We start from the raw sequence: 21,818 nt of genomic DNA on the forward strand, positions 1-21,818 counted from the left end.
GAAAACAGCTGAAATTGAAGATCAGAGGAGTAGGCCCACACATTAATAGAGTTTGCTTCTAGACCCAGTTCTCTTGCATACTGGTTAGTGCCATGACCCAATCTAACATTTCCCGTATCTGTTACAACTCTCACTGGCTGGTACTGAGATCTAGCCTTGTCAGGTAGGTTCCCAGCCCAAGCTTTAGTGAACATCAGTGAGTGGTGTTTGGCATTGGTCAACCCTAACTACCCCAGGTGTGATCTACCACAAGGGCTGGTGCTTCTGTCTGACCTTTAAAGGTCCTTCCATTCTACCCTCAAAATTGAAATGCTGGATGGCCTGTTGGCTTCTTCTGGCACCATTGGCACCTGGGCTACCTGATCCAAGCTCCATTGCTCAGGATTCCACCCCCAGGACAAACTAACCCACCTGGCTCTGAGCACATGGCTGCTAGAGCTTTTGACCTGAGCCCAACCAGATGGGAGCCAGTCCCCAGGGGAGGCCAGCTCCCAGGCTCCAAACATCCAGCAAGCTGATAGGCTCAATCCTTCAGGCTCCATCCACTCCCCCAGGACAAAAACCATCTGACTCCAAGCACCTGGCCTCCCCAGCCTCTGACCCAAGCCTGGCCACCTGGGAGCTGGTTCCCAGAGGAGGCCAGTTTGTCTCAGAGCCTCACTCCTTTTTTTTTTTTTAAGTGTTAGAATTTAAAAAATTTTATTCCAAAAATGAGTTCTAGAAATAAATTTGTAGAAATAAATTACCAAAAAGTCTTTAGAATTATTTTGCCACTATTTTACAGCAACTTTGGCCCAACTTACAATGCTATAAGTAGCAGTATAATGGACCAGTTTTGCCCCAGATTTTGTCAGCTATTGTGTTAGCTAATTTAGTAGGTTGTAAGTATATCTTTTCCATGCATTGCAAATGTTTGAATATCAGAGAGTTTTGTGTGATGGTAGATGCTTATTTTTTTATTATTATTTGGTTTTATGACACAGTTTAATAGGCACTGAGGTTTTCCCTTCCCCCACAAGTTCCCCCCCTTCCACTCCAGTTTTACAAAGGGAGTCTTTAGTGAAGTTTTACAAGTCCATTTTGCCACTGAGGTGTCTCCCGACAATGTTTCATGGACAATGTTGGAGAGCCCAACATTCAACTATCAGGACATTATCAGCCATTTTGTTTTGAGTCCATCCTTGTCCTGCATACTTCTGTCTGTTTCCACCTATGAACATATTAATCTCTGCTACATTTCCATTATGCATCCATTTAAATACAGAGACAGTTACACAGTCCACCACAGGGAGAAAAAACAGTGAACCTTCATCAGCATGAAGTTAACTAACTTGTAACAAAAGTATCAGTTTGACACTAGGATGGTAAAAAAAAGTGTCAAGAATCTTCAAGTAGGAATAGATGCCAGTGTGTTTCACATGTGATACTAATCAAAGTACAGTAAGGACTGATCATTGTTACTTATGGGCAGTAGCAGTAACAGTGATAAAAGGGACAGTAACCCTCTCAGGTGATTATAAGGAATCAGTCTTATGGATAATTGATCAATGAATAACATCACAAGATCTTATTATGAAAAGTACAAATAAATAGGAAGTGCAAAAAGGTAAAATTTACAAGTAAAATCCTTAGATTTGACATCATTTTACTGTAAATTGAAATAGGAAAAAGCCATTCCCTGAGATGATGCGCAAACTTTCCCTAGCCATGTTAGCATTGAGCCTCATAAAGGCACAGTCTCTGACAATTAGATATATTAGGTATGTCTACCTGTACTCCTTTGCAGAAATGCATTCCATCGATTTTCCTTGATTCCTGGAATTCTGTTCTCTGTTATGCCCTTTGATTGTGGGGCTGCATGTGTTTGTTTGTTCTCCTCTTTGTTGTTGTTGTTTTGTATATATAATGGTTGTTATCTTATATTAGAGCAAACATATGATATCTGACCTTTTGGGATTGCAGAGTCTCACTCTTTTTTTTTTTTTAGATTTTTTTATTATTATTGGAAAGCTGGATATACAGAGAGGAGGAGAGACAGAGAGGAAGATCTTCCATCCAATGTTTCACTCCCCAAGTGAGCCGCAATGGGCTGGTACGTGCTGATTCGATGCCGGGACCAGGAACCTCCTCCGGGTCTCCCACACAGGTGCAGGGTCCCAAAGCTTTGGGCCGTCCTCGACTGCTTTCCCAGGCCACAAGCAGGGAGCTGGATGGGAAGTGGAGCCTCCGGGATAAGAACCGGCGCCCATATGGGATCCCGGGGTGTTCAAGGCGAGGACTTTAGCCGCTAGGCCACGCCGCCGGGCCCCAGAGTCTCACTCTTAAGCTCAGCTTTCTGTGAGCACATCCAGGCTGTGTGGCTGTAAGATGCCCCTTGTTTCTGATTTCAAATTCAGAATCAATCCAGTTTTATAGGCATGAAACGATGGATTTTAGTTGAACCTCATACCAGGAATAGAGTTGAATTTTCACATGCATGTTGAAGGGAAAGTAACCCACCGAGTTTTGAAATATAACCTTGGAATGTATAGTAAGCACTCACTGAGCCCCGTCTACACAGACATTGTGTATTTTCTTATTTCTGTTTAATGCATGGAAGATCCACCTTAACATTGGTTTGGGGTTCATCACTCAAAACCTGCAAAACTGAGGCCCAGGAATAGAAATTCAGTCCTGCCTATTCATTTAGATCTGTTCCTAGGGAGAATTTCCTATTGATGTTCTTACTGATAAAGGCTCCTGAAGCAGCTTTACTCTCTCTCTTTTTTTCTTATTTTAAGGAAGCACATCAGCTCAGACAATGTTTATCAAAAGTCTTCATCAATTAGCTCTCATAAAATGGCCCATTTCACCTTATGGCTGGCTAGGCTTCAACTCATTTCAGAGCAATTTCTTTACTTATCCCTGCTGTTCCAACAACTCATTCTTTGCCTAGCTCTGTTTCTTCTTCTTTCCTTGTAAGACATCTTTATTTTGATGCCTTGCCTACACTTGAAACTTAACATACCAAAGTCTTCCACGCTCACTGTCAGAATCAACACCCCCTTCTTCAAGTTCCTGGTTTACCTTCAAAGGTTCCACTTATGACTTAATCCCTGAGAAGTGTGACTGTGGGGCCATGTCTTCTTTTCTGCGACAGCAGTTTATGATCAGTGCCAAAAGCCTGATTTCTCTTTCAGATGAATCAAATTTTCAGAAGGAATGTGTAGTAGTTCCCTATTGTCCATGGGAACAGAGTCTAAAGTTCACAGTGAACACCCAAAACCACAGATAGTATCAAACTACAATATAGATACACACATAAAGCTGTGTATGTACATATGTATGCATGCGCACATAAACACGTGCTATATCTGGACTACAGGATATATGAAGAACTGTTGAAAAGAGCTTGGCTATGGCAGAACCAATGTGGAAGGAAGTGAAGAGAAGAAACAAGGGGATTAAGGGGAGATACAGTCATAGCAGGTCTCAGTATCAGAAACAAACTATTTCTTGCTTGCCAGGGGTGCTTTCCAGAAGCATTAACCTGTGCTTCTTATTGCTAGATTGGTTTGGTTCAGAGAAACAGAGAATGTGGGACCATGCGAAGAATCATCTAGATGCACCCTAGTGGCAAGAGAGCTCCAGCTCTGGCAACAGGGCCGAAGAGGCCGTAAATTTGGTCACGTAGAGGAAACACCCAGATTTCTCTCTTACCTGCAAGAAATGCCTGGAGAGAATTGGTGCAGGAGATTCTGATATGGAATGATGAATACAAAGAAACAAACACAACTTTGTTACAAATATCCCATTAGAAAACAGGAGGAACAAACAGCAATGGAAAGAAAATCCATCTCTTATTAGAGAAAAATTGTGAATAAATCCGTTGATAGAATTTTTTCGAATGAATTAATTGCCTTTCTGAAGGACAACTCTGAAGCACACATGAGAAAAAATCAGGGAATACATGGCAAACATAACAGCAGATTAGGTGAGCTGGCAAAAAAAGTGAAAAATCATAAAATCAGAGAAGACAAAATTAGAGAATAAAGAACGGACACACTGATACAGTGAAGAACAAGAAATTCGAAGGGTCATCCTTTCTCGGCCTCTTAGGTAAGATCAAGTGCAGAAAACCAAACGGGTACAGGGATTTGACCTAGTGGTTAAGATACCCAAAGTGATGCCAAGTGCAGCAGAAGTGTTGAGAGCCAATTGTGCTGTCCCATAGAAACAGGTGCATGCTCCTAATTTTGAAGTTCTGGGTAATCAGTCCTCTATTGCCTTTGGGGACATGGATATGAGATTATAGGAAGAATTAATTAAACAATTCTCTCTTCTCTCCCCTAGGTAAACATAAGGTGGAGAGGAAAAGGAATGTATGGTGAGGAAAGAGATGGCACGATCCAAAATGGACAACTTGAGGCATTATTTATATTCACACAGGTGTGGGTGACGGCAGTGATTTTCAACCTTGGCTGCCTTTAGAAGCTCCTGGAGAGCTCTTAAAAAACTACCAATGACACTTGTGTTTCCTTCTGTAGCACTTTATAACAATTTGTGATTATTTGATCAATATCCGTCTTTCTCAGGACTGTAAGTTTCATTGGACTAGGAAGCCCATCCATTTACTGCAGCACCTCTGATGTGTATAGATCCATTCCTGCTCAGTCACTCCAGATTTTTAAATAGACTTGGACTTAGGTCAAGATCAAATAGTGATATTTTTAAGCAACTCTATAAGGTTTCTAATGGGCAGCAGGATTGGAGCCTGCTGGTGGAGGGAACCTTGAAGGGTGAGTGCAGTAACCTAGGAGTGAAGGCAGCTTGGCCTTCACATGCTCAAGCCCAAAGGGATAAGCAGAGGAAACGAGTACTGGAACAGGAAGTGTAGTCCAGGTCACCTTACCAGCCTTTGGTAAAACCAACCAGCAGGGAGGGAACCTGAGCTTGTTGTCCTTGCTCTCCCCAGGAGTCTACTCCATGTGAGCTAAAGCCATTGGGAAACCCATGGGGACAGAATCATTGACGTCATCCGCACCATTAGTCCTGAGGAAAGTTCTTACAATGTGAGCTACTCCTCAGCCAAGAAACAAACCCTGGCTCCACTATTTACTGGCCATGTAAATGATTTTGGACAAATCATTGGGACGATTTCCTCATCTATAAAATGGGTTAATAATGGTCACAGATAGTTGCTGTTAGGCTGCCACGAGATAAGACATGTCAGACAAAATGTGCCTGGTTTAGCAAAGAGTAACTAGTAACAAAGGGTGCTGGATTTTGGCAGATAAAAGAAAACTTCCAGGGTGATTGTAGTCTGAAAATAACTCTCCTCCTCCTAGTTAGAATTCATTTATTTTGGGCATTGATTCTGAAACTATTTGGAAAGCCAGTGTGTAAAGTGGCTGAAGACTGCTAATGTGTGGTTAGGGTGAGAAGCAGGGCTATGCTGTTGGCTAGCTACGTAGTCTTCAGGATGTTACTTACTTCAATTTCAGCATTTGTGGAATGGGAATGAGAACCGATCCTTCCCACAAGGTGCTAAGAGGATTGGATAAGATGAAGTGTGTGCAAGGGCTGGTCTTGTGGCGTAGTAGACAGAGCTGTCACCTGTGATGTTGGCATCCTATATGGGCACCAGTTGATCCATTTCCAATTCACTTCTATGTTAGTAGCCTGGGAAAACAGCAGATGATGGACCAAGTGTGTGGGTCTTTGATATGCACACAGGAACACCAGATAAAGCATCTGGCTTTGGTCTGACCTAACCTTGGTTATTGTAGCCATCTGGGGAGTGAACCAGTGTACTGAAGTTCTTTCTGTGTGTGTGTGTGTGTGTGTGTGTGTGTGTGTGTGTGTGTGTGTGTGTGTCCTTTTTCCTAATTCTGACTTCCAAATAAGTAAATAGAACTTTTTTTTAAAGATGAAGCATGTACTTGGTTTAATCACAATATTGGGCATTTCATTAGCACAATAAATCCTAACTACTCAGTAGATGTTGGAGAAGAGTGGAGTCTGGTGCACTGGAATTTGTGCTTCAGAGAGAAAGAAAAATGGGAAATAGTTTCAGAGATAGAATGTTTCAATTTGGTTTTTCTGTTCTGTTTAAGTGATGGCTGTGTTCTGTCTTCTCTGTGTACAGAAAGAGAGCCATATGTATTCTGGTAGCTTCTGCTCATCCTACTGCCAGTCACACACACACACACACACACACACACACACGACTGCTGTGCTTTAAGGATGTTCTCTGGTTACGCTGAATGGGGAGCTGCAACTTTATTGAGAAGAGCATATTTCACCAATGTTTCTTAGATATAAGGGTCTTCAAAAATTCCTGGTAATAGACATTGTGAAAAATCTATGCATGCATTTTGATATTTTTTTCCATTAGAATATTTTTAACTCCATTAAGGTAGAGTTGCATTTCGTAAAATCTCAAAGCTGACATTTCATATTCATTTCTAAGACCTTGGAAGATGTACATGTAGTATTCATGTTTTAAAAAACTGGGGCTAGCATTCTGGCATAGTGGGTTCAGACACTGCCTGTGATGTTGACATCCCAAATGGGGGTGTTGATTTGTGTCCTGGATGATCCAGTTCTTTGCTAATTATCTGGAAAAAGTAATGGAAGATGGCCCAATTTCTTGGGTACCTGCTATATATGTGGGAGACCTGGATGAAGCTTCTGGCTTCTGGTTTCACCATGAATCAGCCCTGGCCATTGCACCCATCTGGGAAGTGAACCAACAAATGAAAGATCTCTCTGTAATTCAGTATTTCAACTAAATAAAAATCAACTAATAAAAATGCTTCTAGTTTATGTGATAGATTGAAAAGTATGAATATTTTGTTGGGCTTTGCAATTTTCCCACCTTTCATCTGTTACTTTGTCAAGTGACAAAACACATTAAAAATTTGCTTGATTATCTCCTGTCATACTATCAAAAAAAATCCATCAGTTAGAGGACCTTGAAATTTGCTATTAACCTTTTTTGCACTTAGCGAGGTCTGACACACACACACACACACACACACACACTCACATACACTTCTAAAGTTAACATTAAATCACCACAAAGTTTTCAGAGTACATGGATGAGTATATTGTTGGTCCTATCTGTCCTAGCTCACTTCTAGTACAGTCAATGTGGCCACTTAAGACTTGCTGCGCTCAAAAAATCCTTGCTGTACAGAAGGAAATCATATGAACTTTCCTAACATCTGGGCAGTTGCCTAACACTTAAATCTGGGCGTTTCCCCCTTCCTCATACTTCTAACAAACCAGAGTGGTTGCCCCAGGTTTCCGTGTTCTGACCATTTCCTCTCCCAGCTCATTGATAAATATTTTTCCACAGGGGGCCAAAGGGCCCCCTTGCCCATACCAGGTGGGTCCCGGCATTTTGCCTTAGGAAAGCGTCTGGTCTGCCTTGTTTATGAGCTGTCTGGGCCTACCAGGGAGGTCACGACTTTAAAAATATTTTCTCCACTCTCAATGGTGGGTGGAATCAATCCAGTCTTTGGCACACAGGCCTGGGGGAGCCTGTTGAGGGAACTGGAGTCTTTGAGGTAGAGTTTGCCTGGGGCAAGGAGCCTCCCTGCTCCCCTCTCCTCTCTTCAAGCTAGTGTGTATCTTCCAAGGGGCCAGAAGGGAAAGAGGTTTCCTCTGTTTGAGGAGGAATAGGAGTGTGCCTGCTGGCTGGAAGGGGTACACACATATATTTACCCCCAGACAGCCATTTGTAATTAGCATGTGCTTTGCAGCTTTAATATTTCTGTAACCTATAAAGTTATCAAAATGTACTATGCAATATTCTAGTTGAAAAAAATAAGGCTAAATTGCACAGCTGGATCCAAACGGAAAGGAGGGTGAGGGCAGAGGCTCTACGGACGCCACTCCTGCTACCTTGCCTCGGTTTTACCCCCTGCCTGGAAGTTACAAGCAGCAGAATCGTCCCTTTGCCTGTCTCAGTCACACCAGCTCCCACAGCGCTGGAAAGAAAATAAACAAGACTGTATGTGGTCTATAACGAAGAAAGGGAAAGAACATCTTAGGTAAATACCAGACTACTTATTTTATGATTTTTAAATGTCATTTTTTTTTGCTCTAATATTGACTTTTTTATGGAGGATGAATTATAGATTCCCACAGCACTGGGAGACCAGTTTCCTTGCTTCGACACAGCTGGTCAAGTTAAGAATTGAAGTCGTGGTAATTAGTTAGCAGTTTCTTAGCGCCGAAGACCAGACCTCTGAGAAAACCCTGCGAGGTGACCCCTCCAGGGGAAGACAATGCACCAGGGAAAGAACCAGAAGGGGCAACAAAGCAGCACATACCAACATCCCAATCTTGTTGCCACAAACAGATGTTGCCGCAGGCACTCGCTTGCAAGAATGAAATACAATGCAATCCCTCATTTGTCTGACCGGGCTTCTCTCTCCAAGAATTGGTTTCTGAAGCAAATTATTTCAGGGCTGCACAAGCTGGTAAAAGGCAGTGGAATTGGAAGCTATCGTCCTGGCTGACCTCAGGTCTCAGAAATGATGCAATGAGAAGTGAAAGGGGTTGAGCTAAGGTCAGGGGCAGACCCGGAGCCAGAAACCAGGTCACAAAGAAGGAGGACTGGCTAGACTTTCAAGAAGAGGTTTCAAGAAAGTAGCCAGAGGGAGTGGTTCTGAACTGAGATTCCTGGAGGCAGGTCATTAGAGGCTAAGGAGAAAGAAAGAAAAAATGGAGTTAATTCCACCTTCACCCTCACTCATTGCTTGCTTAATGTCTACATAGATAGAAAAAAAATAGGACTTAAAGAAATATTCTTTGAATAAAATTAATTCAATTTACAAAGAAAAAACAAAGTTGATTTAGGTCAAAGGGGCTAGGATCTCACCGTTGGGAAAATCCTTTTGTTTTATTTGGTAAAGATTTTTTTAAGCCAAGTTGCTTAAACTTGCCCATTTTTCATTATGCTATAAAGTAGAGACAGGTGAATCAACGGTACTTTATGTGATGTGCCAAATCCCATATTCCTGGATTGAGAGTTAAAAGGCAAATACTACTACAAACTTCTAATTTCTTAAATCTTGAATTTGATATGCTCTCCAACTATTTTCCTCAATCTAACTCTTCTGTACCAATAAGCCATCTGGGAGATAAGTACTACTACTGGGAATAGCTAAAAGTTCTTGCAAACCTGTTGTATGCCTGGCATTGCATTTATTTTATTTTATTTTATTTTATTTTTAAAAGATTTTATTATTGGGCTCGGCAGCGTGGCCTAGTGGCTAAGGTCCTCGCCTTGATCCCATATGGCTGCTGGTTCTAATCCCGGCAGCTTCACTTCCTCTCTATCTCTCCTCCTCTCAGTATAGCTGACTTTGTAATAAAAATAAAATAAATCTTTAAAAAAAAAAAAAGATTTTATTATTATTGGAAAGCCGGATATACAGAGAGGAGGAGAGACAGAGAGGAAGATCTTCCATCCAATGTTTCACTCCCCAAGTGAGCCTCAATGGGCCGGTACGCGCCGATCCGAAGCCGGGAACCAGGAACCTCTTCCAGGTCTCCCACACGGGTGCAGTGTCCCAATGCATTGGGCCGTCCTCGACTGCTTTCCCAGGCCACAAGCAGGGAGCTGGATGGGAAGTGGAGCTGCTGGGATTAGAACCGGCGCCCATATGGGATCCCGGGGCTTTCAAGGTGAGGACTTTAGCCGCTAGGCCACGCCGCCGGGCCCCCATTGCATTTATTTTAAAAGATGCAATGATACTAGCCAGTGCTTACGGAGCACAGCTGGGTGCCAAGCATATTTCAGGAGCCTTATATATGTTACCGTGGTGGATCCTACAGACAACCCTGTAACAGAGGCACTACTTGTACTTCTCTTTAGAGATGAAAATGTCTTTGGCCAGTGAAGTTACATGGCTTATTACCAAGTTAAAGCTACTAGTCATTGCAGGATGTCAGATTTGTGCCAGGTTGCATGGTCAAAGTCTGAGCTCTGAGTAATGACACTAACTTTACCTCACAACAATTCCATGAACTTTTAAATAGCGAGGTGGTATTGTCATCATTCCCATTTACAGATGAAGAGGTTGAGATTTAATTCAGACTGCCTCAGGCGCCAGTGGGAAACCTAGGCTTCAAATCCAAGCCTGTTGAAATCCTACTTTCGAGGGAGGATTGGGGCTTGACTGTGTTAGAACCATGCTTTTCACTTGAGCTCAACCAAAAGATTGAGAAGTAATAGATCTGTGCTTTGCAAATTGTAATGTGCATAAAGCCTAGGAAATCTTGTGGAATTGTAGGCTCTAATTCCATGGACCTAAAGGGGACCCAAGGTTCTGCGCTTCTAATAAGCTCTCAGTTGATGCTGAGGTTGCTGGACCATAGCCCATACTTTCCCAATTATAGCTTTAAGGGTTGAGGGGCATGAACGAGGCCAACTCTCAGCTGTTCCCTGACCCTTGCCAGTGTTTGTGGTGAGCAGGTCTTTGGGAGTAGTAAGTATCCTGGAGGTGGAAAACTTAAGTGGGAATTTTGCAATTTAAAGTAAACTCGCTGTCTTCTTTCCTGAAGCAACATACAGACCTATTGAGACGCAGAGGGTTTCTTTCCAAGAACAGAGCCTCTAATGCTCTTAATTTACTAAAATCTAAATCATTATTAAATAAATCCTAGATGCCATAACCTTTTCCATAAAAAAAAATCTTTTTAACTTTTTCCCTCTTGATTTGCATTTGTGCCTTTGGTTCCAATCTAACTAATAAGCTCAACTTGACCATTAGCCAGAAATATATAAAGAATATCTAGTTTCCTATTCCAGTGATTTGCTTCTTAATCACCAAATTCTAGAACTAAATACAAAATTCTACCTTGTCCATTTCATGTCCCTCTGAAGAGCCTCCATTTGTCATCTTGAATTTTCTGAATTTTCCATCTCTTTTTTTCTTTTTATACGCCATAACTAGAATCTGAACATCAGAGCTATATATTGACTGCGGCTACCCCCACTCCCGAAGGCAACATCCTGGAACTCGCGGTCTATGGTTAAACCCCTTGCAGTCAGCCTCACTTCTATTGCCAACTGAGCTGAAAATTGAAATGCTGGCTCATTCCACGTCGTCAGACTCTGTTCTTATGTTGTGTTAACTAATTCATTACTATCCTTAGTTTAAGTGTTTTATTTGCTCAAGAGTAACTCTGATTAAAGAATTTAAATTTCATGTACAAACTCTTGATTCCTTTCCTTTATTGATCGAACCTATTCAGGGCCAAGACAATCATCTGGATACTATTTTTCTCCCCCATTTTATGGCATCCTCCACAAAAGCTCCCAAGCACACTGCACTCCTTCATTAACTGAAAACATTCAATGGATGCAAGTCCCTCCAATGGAAAACGCAATGCAAAAGTCAAATGAGGTTAACTGTGTTACTTGATCCACCCTGGGACAGTTTAAAAAGTGTTACATGTTAATATGCTGCCAAATTTCAGAGTGATGGGAAGAATCCTATTGGATTCTTGGAGCCCAAAACGCATATTGAAGGAGGGAAACCACCCCTGACCCATGCAAAAATATTCTTGCTGATAAATATTGTTGGGTTTTGATGAGAAGGATTCAAAACCATCTCTGGGCAGTGGCAGTCATGGGGGACAGGGGAAAAGGCATTCCAATAAAAACAGTGCAGCCAGTGTCACTGATTAGGCACCCGTTCAACTGGTCTTTACTGCATCCATGCTTTGTTTACAGCCACCCATTTCACTTTGTAATCATGCCCAATATATGTGTAACTGTTTGGAATTATAGTTCTCACTGTGTTGTCTGCCTGACTGTCATCTAGAAATCCAGCCTCACTAATTTATTTCTCTAGCTTTAATATGATTGAAGTGTAGTTATTCTGCGGAGTGGCTTTTAGTTTTCCTTAAGACAATTAGAGACAAAATTCACACAGGTTTTGGGAAGAAGACTAGAAGGAAGCAAATATCAGATTGTCAGAATTGTATCTATGAACTACAATAAATCTGTTTTCTGGCAGTATTATGTTAACATGAAAAAGTTTCACACAGTAAAAAGAATAAACAAATGTGAAAAAAGCTATAGGATTGTGGTTTTTTTTTTTTTTTTAATCAATCCAAGATACAGTAGTCTTCTTATATGTTGGTTTCAGTACTCATGGTCAACAGCAGTCCAGATACATAAAATGGAAAATTCTAGAAATAAGCAATTCATCAATTTTAAGTTGGCTGTCATTTTGCATAATGTGATAAAATCTTGTACTGAGCCCATCTTGCGCGAGGTGTGAGTCACCTTTGCTCTAACATGTCTACTGTGTGTATGCTATCTGCGTGTTGATCATTGCATTCCTGTCTCAGTTATCAGGTCAGCTGTCATGGTATCTCAGTGCTGTGTTCAATTAACCCTTATTTTACTTAATAATGGCCCCTAAGTTAGTAACTGGGAACTCTTTTTTAAAAATCGCCTTGAAGTGCAAGAACAGCATTGTAAAGGAGTCATTGAAACATAAATTGTACATGGGAGAACACATTAACTCTTGTACTGAACAGCAATGCTGCAGGGCCGACAGGGAAAAGACCCCATTTTAATATAGGCTTCAGTGCTATCTGTGGCTTTAGGCATCTCCTGGAGGTCTTGAGACAAATCTACATGGATAATGGCCCAGGGTTACCATAGTTAAGAAAAAGTGCTTCTAGAGGCCAGTATTGTGGCGTAGCAAGCTGAGCTGCCACCTATACAATGCTGACATCCCAGCTGGGTACTGGTTTGAATCCCAGCTGTGCCACTTCTGATCCAGCTCCCTGCAACATGCACCAGGAAAAGCAATGGGATTTGGCCCAAGAACTTAATGTGGGAAACCTGCATGAAGTTCTTGGCTCTGACTTGGCCCAACCCAAGCCATTGTTGCCATTTGGGGAGCCAACAGAGATCCTGCCATGTCTTCTGCTCTCTGCCTTTCAAATAAACAAAATGAATGTTTAAAACAAAACAAAAAAGAATGTTTCTGGAGTCATCTTGAGTCACCCTGTGCCCTTCCACTGACTTCTGCCTCTTTTGGTTCTAGTGTCCTAGTGGAGTAACTCTTCTCTAAACTTTGGATTTCAGACTAGCATAAGAATAGTCAACGTCTTGCTGGGAACTCTCAAAACAAATTGTTCAGCTCAACGCCCAGATGACTGAGTTTTCTGAATCGCAGAGCATACATGTTAATGGAGGCCTCACAAGTGGGGTTCAGACTCTCAGACTTTGGCTCTATCTGGGCTCAGTAATCACATAGAGTGCCAACAAATTTGATTATTTTGAAAATTGAGAGTCCTCCCCAGACTTCCACAATTATAATGACTTCAGCAGCAGCATCTCAGCTTCACTTCTGAAATGCCCAACAAGTGTTCTGGCTGGGGTCAGGCTAATTCTGTGTAGGCTCATCTCACCAGCAGGGGCCACTTGAGTGCTCTCCAGTGTTACCCTCCAGTGTTGAGTAGCTGACTCACATCATGTTGATGAGCACAACTGTACATCCTGACCTTGGCAGTAGTCTCAGTGTCTGGAATTACAGACACATCAAACACCTTGGCGGGGTTGGAGAGGAGCAGCTGATGTTGGTGTTCCCTGGTCCATGTGTCTCTTGTCTAACATGCTGTGAACATCACATCTACAGGAGTGCACTGTGAGCAGAATACATGATAGGACTCCCATAGCGTGTGGTTAGCAATGTTACGTAGCAAGTGAACCAAAAGGAATATTGACCAAGATTTCTGGACCCCAGGAAAGCACGAAGCCCTAGAGGCAATTAACACAATCAGTGTCTCCTCCCTGATGTAGATGGAAATAAGAGTAGTATTTATGAAACATTATGTTTATTTTGAATCAAGAAAGCCCCTCAAAGGGGTTACGAGCTCTACCTATACTATTCCTATGTTACATCTCACCAGAACTTGCTGCGTCCTCCATTTCTCCAAGTTCAGAAGTGACAGATCACTGCATTCCTATCACCTCTTGGCTGACTTTTCTGTAGAAGTCTTTCATGAGCTGCGGCAGCTTGCTGAATGTTTTCTTCACCTATGTGGATGATGGTGGTTAAACCCACACATGGACATGTAGGCGACATGTTCCAATGGGGAGACATATATGCAAACACATTAATGTATATATTTAATAGGGTTATAATCTATTGACCACAGCTACTAAGGCACTGAGCAAGCAATTAACAAAACAGCTTTGACAAAATATAGTTAGCACTAAATATAGTTGGTTAATTGGTATTTAATATGCTTATTAAATGTCAATTAAGTATCTTTAGCAATGAATTGGTAGCTAATTAACTTACTATAGCTATCCTGTTACTTGACATTTGAACAGCTAAATATTCTCTACAAGTTTAATGTTTTAATAAGAAACAAATTATCTATGTATTGCTCATGAATTTTTCAGTTAATTTAATGGGATTTAAATGTGTCTCCCAACTTGGATACATGTTTTATTATAATCAGCTGATATTTTACATTTCAGATCTCTTAGATGTGGAGGACTGATGACATGAGAAAAAAGGATGTGGTAGCATCAGAAGTGCTCCAATCTTGGGCCTGCCCCCAGATATACTCTGTCAGCTTGAGGTTGTCCTTCGCTGCTCCTGAGCCTCAGTTTCCCATGCATCCTTGCCATTAAATCGTGAAAGTCTCAGCATGATGAAAATCAAGTTAGAAACACTCCACTTGATCTTAGCCAAAAGGCCGAGAAGCGATGTGTTAGAAACACTCAAATCAGCAAAATGCTTTCTTAAAAATTGTGATTGAAATTCTTAGGAAAGTTCAGTGTGTTACCATTATATGTATTATCTTCATATACATACCCTTAACACTATTCGTTAGAAATTCAGTGGTGTCATTTTCTGAATTTTCTCTGAATAATATAAACTTGGTTTTATTTAAATTCCCAAGTGGGAAGAGGATCCTAGCTGTGACGTACCTGGTTGGGTGGGGAGAGGCCTGTTTGAAACAGACATATGCCTCTTTTCGTCTCCTCAAAATGAAACAAAGACAAATTTGAAATGCAGAGTGAGAAAGAGAGAAATTCCTACCATGAACTTTCCACTTCAAACTACTACAACAGCCATGATAGGGCTAGACAGAAGCCAGGAGACAGAAATTCCAACCAGATATTTCATGTGGGTGGCAGGAATCCAACTAGTTGGCATCTACTTCCCAGGATGCATCAGCAAGAACTTAGACCAGAAGCAGAGAAGTTTGAATTCACACCAGGTGTTTGGATAGGAGAAGTAGGTGTCCCAGGAAATAGCTTAACCCAAAGCAACACAACTTTCATCCCTTGGGTCCCCTTAACTGAGTCTGAGTGCAGAATGAAATATTGGTTTTTTATCCTGAGATTGTTGGTTTTCTAACCAGGGTTTCTATTTCAGTGTATGCTGCAATTTAACTTTTACTTGGTTGATGGTTTTTATCCGACCCTTGTGTTAATCTCTCTATTAGCTTGCATTAGGCTATTTGATGATTTATTGTCTCAGCAGCTTTTTCGGGGTTGTTGGTAGCAGGTACCTTTAAAACCATTGCATTTCCATATAATTTCACTTTTTTAAAAAACATGACCTGTGCTTTGTAAACAAGGGCTGTTTCATTAAGCACTTGCAATAACTTTAGTGCCAATTATCCTATTTTGGCTCAGTACACCACAATCATCAAACTCAAACATGTGCTTTACTTCAGCCATGCATATGACAAATTAAGTAGAAAATAGGTGATTCGTGCATCTCAAGATTAGTTGTTGAGTCTTTAAATGCAATTTCATGGCTTACACTCAAACTATTCTTTGAAGTTTCTATAGTTTCAAACTTTGGCATGATTGCTGTCTAGCTTGTAAAGTTGCATTCAGCCTCATTGTAGAGGCTTAACCTTGTTCTGTTCAGTGGCAGTGTACAGGGTTGAAGTTAATTGTTCCCTAACCACTTTTTCCATATGGCAGAGTAAACCTCTTTGCAATAGCTTCAGAATAATTTATTTTTATCCTTTGAAATTTGTTTGGGAAGCCTCATGGATCTTCTTTGGTCTATAGCATATTAACAAGTGAATGTGTTATCTTGAATCTACTGATTTGACTAATTTATCATCTGTATTGAGATTAGCTTATAATATTTTCTCCACATGTGAACTAAATGCCATTATCCTTATTACCATTGCTGTTGATGTTATTGTTATTGTTGTACAGGTGCAAAAATATTCCTATTTCTATTATTTCCAAATCTTCCCTTGCTAACCTACAGTTAGCAATTAATGTCTCATTAGTCATTCATTGACATGTATGGAGTTCCCAATTCATGCTGGAAATTGCTGTTGACTCTTAGTGATGTTAGTAAAATCACTTCACTAGGCTTAGACAGTATAGCACAATGTGTAAAGGCACACTCAAGCCAGCAGGAAACTTTCAACTCTACAATTCTAATGGTGGGACATCAGAAAGCTTTAATTTTTACATCTGTTCATAGGAGAGAAAAAACAAAACATTTGCATGTTAGATTGATAAGAATTGTGGGGAGATGGTGTGTTTAAGGGATCAAGAATGATGTCTTATAAATGACAAAGAAAAGCCAATTATTATTGAAATCAAATGCTTTTCTAAGACATCTTAGTATTAAGTATGATTTTAGGAATGAGAACAAGAACATGCATTTAAAAGTATCTACTTATGGATTTTTTTTAATATCCAAGGGAAAAAATTAAATAACACAAGACAATGTACTGTGCGTATAACATCATCAGCTGCTAGAACAGCAGACCATTTTACTGGTGCTTGCACAGTCTACAAAGTAAAAAAAAAAAATTCCTGTACAATGACCTGTCTTGCTGCGTTGTATGAAACACAGTGTAAGTTTGATATTTGTAGAACACACAATGTTTTGAAAATGTTGAGTGTATTAGGTCTCAAGAACCAAGATATTTTAATTTCCATGTCAAGTTGATAACTATATTATCTAGGTGTCAAAAGTACAAAATGTGCATTAAATGTCTTTCTGGCCTAGTAGAATGAAAGCTTGTATGGAAGATGAATACAAAAGTCAAATAAATAAGTGTGATCCACACCAGGGCTATGGGGCAGGACAAGCACTTAAAAAACAGATGCTTGCTTTGAAAGAGAGCCAGACTCCAGAGCTGACCGCTATGACAGAGCCATTGAAATGGACTTAACTGGTCAGGTCGTTCCTGGAGGTTTTATGTTAAAAAGGGAATTGCTTTATGAAACAAGTCATCAAGCCAAATCAACAACACTTCATCACTTTTCTGAGTATTCTGTGGAAATAGAGACGTGCAGGTACACGCAATCCCACACCATCCAAGAGGAACCTTTAAGGAGTAATCTTTTTTTTTTTTTAAAAAAAAGATTAATTTTTATCGCAAAGTCAGATATATAGCGAGAAGGAGAGATAGAGAGGAAGATCTTCCGTCTGATGATTCATTCACTCCCCAAGTGACCACAACAGCTACTCCTGTGCTGATCCGGAGCCAGGAGCCAGGAGCCAGGAACCTCCTCCAGGTCTCCCACATGGGTGCAGGGTCCCAAAGCATTGGGCCGTCCTCGACTGCTTTCCCAGGCCACAAGCAGGGAACTGGATGGGAAGTGGAGCTGCTGGGATTAGAACCGGATCCCATATGGGATCCTGGCACATTCCAGGCGAGGACTTTAGCTGCTAGGCCACACTTCTGGGCCCTGAGGAGTAACATTAAAGCTGTTCAATCACTGAGTGTTGGGCATCTATTGTGACCTGACAGGCACTGTGCTAGGCTCTGAGGAGCCAAAGATGAAGAAGAGAAGGAGCTTGTGGTCTAGGAGCGTATGATACAGGCAACGCCCAACCAAGGGCTTTGGGAGCACGGAAGAAGTAGCAGGCAATTCTGCTAAGCAACTGGAATAAGAAGTTCAGAGAGTGACAATGAAGCTACCGCTCCGTTTTTTAAAATTTCATGTAATTTTTGTTCTGTAACCTATGGAATTTCAAAACCAACACCTATGGAAGTGAAACTCTTGGTACGTTCTGCTATCTTTGCTCATTGTCACTGAATGTGACTAAATTACGGCAAAAAATGGAAATAAAATAAAAACGATAAGTCCTTTCATTGAAACCCGCTTCTCTTCAAATTGGATGGTTATTTTGGTATTAAATGAAGAAAGACCATTATGGCAATGAAATTATCTGCTCTCCTGAACTAGTTGTAATAAATAATTTCTCACAACTGGCAAGAATATTTATGTAACACTGGCACATATTGACAATCTCTGGTCTTAAGTCTTCTTCCCCTCCAGAATAAGCAGTTATTAGTGATATTATTTTAAAAAGTGGATTCACACACAGGATCCATTACAAATCTCTAGTGTTCATCAAGTGCCTGAGCTATTGCAAATCATGCCTACTCAGTAATGCATCTGAAAACATTACCCACCACATTCATTGCCATTGAGTTATGCCCTCCGAAAAACAAATCTATTCATGTTATTTTCTTGCTTAAAAACCTCTTGTGATCCTTAATGTCGAATAGAATGATACTTATCCAGGTTATCCTTACTTTTAAAAAATATTTCTTTTCAAATCACCGTAAGAGAAAGAGATGGAGAGGTGGGGAAAGAGATTTTGTATCTACTTGTCCATGCCCTGCTGGCCATAATGTATAGGGCTGAATCAGGCTGAAGCCAGGAGTTTTGTGCAACTCTCCCACTCAGTGGCAGGAGCCTAAGTATTTGGGCTTCTGTAGCTTTTCCCTATCCATTAGCAGGGAGCTGGATGAGAAGTGGTGCACCTGGGTGATGAATCAGCACCCATGAAAGATGCTGGTGTCACAGATGATGACTTCACCTGCTGTGAGGCAACACTGGCCCCTATCATGTCAAGACTATTTGGGGTTTGGCCCCAACCCACCTTTCCTACTTCAAGATCTTCTAGTCTTAGGAATGTATTTGGTTACACGCCCCTAGTTAATTGTTCTATGAGCCTGTCACCATTTTTGCCCCTCTAAGCGCATGTGCCTTTTGACTTGCTTCTTTGTCCCTTTTAAAAAAAATTATGTTTATTTGAAAGGCAGAGTGACAGAGAGACACAGAGGAAAGAGAGCATTTATGCAAATGGCTGCAATTATCCTGGGATAGGGAGAAGATGAAACTCTATCCTGGTCTCGCATAGGACAGCAGGAGCCCCAGTACACCGGCCACCTGCTGTTACTTTCCCAAGCACATTAGTAGGGACCTCATTCAGGAGCAGCACAACTAGGTCTCCAACTGGTGCTTTGATCTGAGATGTCAGGATCTCAAGCAATACCTTACCCCACTGCACCACAATGCAACTCTCATCTGATCATGTGTATATGTGCTGCCAAAGTGAGTACTTCATCTGATCTTGTGAATTCACACTTTGAGATCTTCAGTGTGTTACTTTTGAGAAGTCTTTCTGACCCTGAGTGCCCAATATTAATCAGATGCAACCTTAGCATGCGCACATCTTTTTACAGAAGCACATGCTCATCTTTCTATTGAAGTATCTCTTTAATGTACTGCAATGACTCATATATGAACCTGTCTCTCCTTAGTTAGGGTTGCTATAAACATCAAGAACACATACTATCCTTTCATTGACTTAAGATATATGGAATGGGAGAGGGCATAAGAGAAGTTCTTGGCAGTTTCTTTGGACAAAACAGATCATATATACATCTCAATTCCTTCTTGGCACTACCAGTACCTTCAAACATGTAGGAGTCTCACTTGAGAGAACTTAAAAAAAGTCCTGTGTACAGCATTCATATACACTGAATTCTCTGTAGCCAAAGGTTCTGCATTTATTGTTTCAACCAACCACGGGTCAAAAATTATCCAAAAAGGAAAGAGTACAGAGAGCAGGTGTTGCGGCACAGCTGGGAACAAGGACAAGTGAGTCCCTGCTGGGGGTGCTTACAACCTTAGTCAAGCATTCTGGTTTGAGTCCCAGGATCAACACTTCAATCCTGCTTCTGACTAATGCATGCTGGGAGGCAGCACACAGAGGATGACTGAAGTATTTGGACCCCTGACTAGACCCAGATAAAATTCCAGGAACCTGTCTTTGATTTGGCCACTTCCTGGTTCTTATGGGCAAGCATGGATATTTTTTTAATTTATTTTATTTTTATTGGAGAGGCAGATTTACAGAGAGGAGAGACAGAGAGAAAGATCTTCCATCTGCTGGTTCACTGCCCAAGTGGCTACAATAATGGCTAGAGCTGACCTTATCTGAATCCAGGAGCCAGGAGCTTCTTCCAGGTCTCCCACATGGGTGCAGGGTCCCAAGGCTTTGGGTCATCCTCTACTGCTTTCCCAAGCCACAAGCAGGGAGCTGAATGGAAAATAGAGTAGCTGGAATACAAACCAATGCCCATACTGGATCCTAGCAGTGCCAGGTGAGGGTTTAGTTGCTGAGGCATGGCCCTGGGCCTGAAATAAACCAATTTCTAGAAGATCTCTTTTCCTATGCTCTGCCTTTCAAATACATGAAAATAAACATTCAAAAAATATTAAAATACATCTTTACTAACATATGGAGATTTCTTTTTCTTTCACTATTTCCTAACCAAGTGTAACTATTCACATGGTATTTATATTTTATTAAATACTATTGATCATCTAGAGCTCAGTGTATACAAGAGAAGATAAGCATTTAGCCTAGAGGTTAAGCCACCAGTAAGTACAAAATTGTCCCATAGCAGAATGTGTAGGTTCACATTCCAGCTTCCCAATAATGTGTATCCTGGAAGGCAGTGAGTGATGGCTCACACAATTGGCTTGCTACCACTCATGGGAAGTAGATTGAATTCCCAGCTCCCAGCTTCGACCTGATCTAGCCTTGGCTACTGAGGGCACCCGGGGAGAAAATCAGCAGATGGGAGAGAAATGCATGTCTACTGGTGCTATTTTTCTCTCTAATAAACATCTTAAAAGCTAAACACACACACATACACACACACTAATGGCAAGTAGAATCAAAAGGTAAATTTTTTAAAAGGTTTACAGGCAGATGTGCACCGTTACTATACAAATAATGCGACATTTAAGGGAGTAGGCATTTGTGAGTAAAGACATCCATAGTGTCCTGGAGCACGTCTCCCAGGGACTTCAGAATGACAATTAGAATGCCTTCCCAAGAAAGCCACAAACATGGCCACCATCTCAGTGTTCTCACAATCTGGGCTCCAGCTGCAAAGGGCTAATACTGTGACATCAGTGAAGAAAAGAAGCCTGCCAAGATTGTCAGAGTAAAGCAGGAGGGCAGCATGAGTGAGAAATCACTTCCCTTAGGTGCCTGGATAAGAAAATCTTAGGTTAAAAAAAAGCCTGGAAGTTTTCTCTTTATTCAGTCAAAAGGGGCCAAGATTCCTCATGCCTTTCTGATGGAAACAGATCCTGTAAACGATGACAATATCGGTCACAGCCTTAATGCCCACATGAAAGCACAATTGCGAGACAGTCACCTTCCTCCAGTCGCCTCTTCCAGTCCCCTGTGTGTCCCCTCCTCTTTTAAATCATCACCGTCTTTCTTCTCCACAGCAACAGTGAGCCCAGAAGGCCCCAACATCTAAAACATCTTCTCCCCAGGGTTGCTTCTAACTCAATAAGAAAGTTTAAAACTCCTGACAAAATCTCCTGTCTTTCTCCCTTCATGTTCCCTCCAGCGTCTTCCTTTTCTATTTCCCTCTGTGATGTGAAGTATTACAGCTTCTGAAACACAATGTAATATGAACACTGGAGAACTCAAAGACCAAAGAGGCAAGGAGCAGACACACAACACACT

This window comes from Ochotona princeps, chromosome 18 (genome assembly GCF_030435755.1).
Source record: "Ochotona princeps isolate mOchPri1 chromosome 18, mOchPri1.hap1, whole genome shotgun sequence".
NCBI lineage: Eukaryota > Metazoa > Chordata > Mammalia > Lagomorpha > Ochotonidae > Ochotona > Ochotona princeps.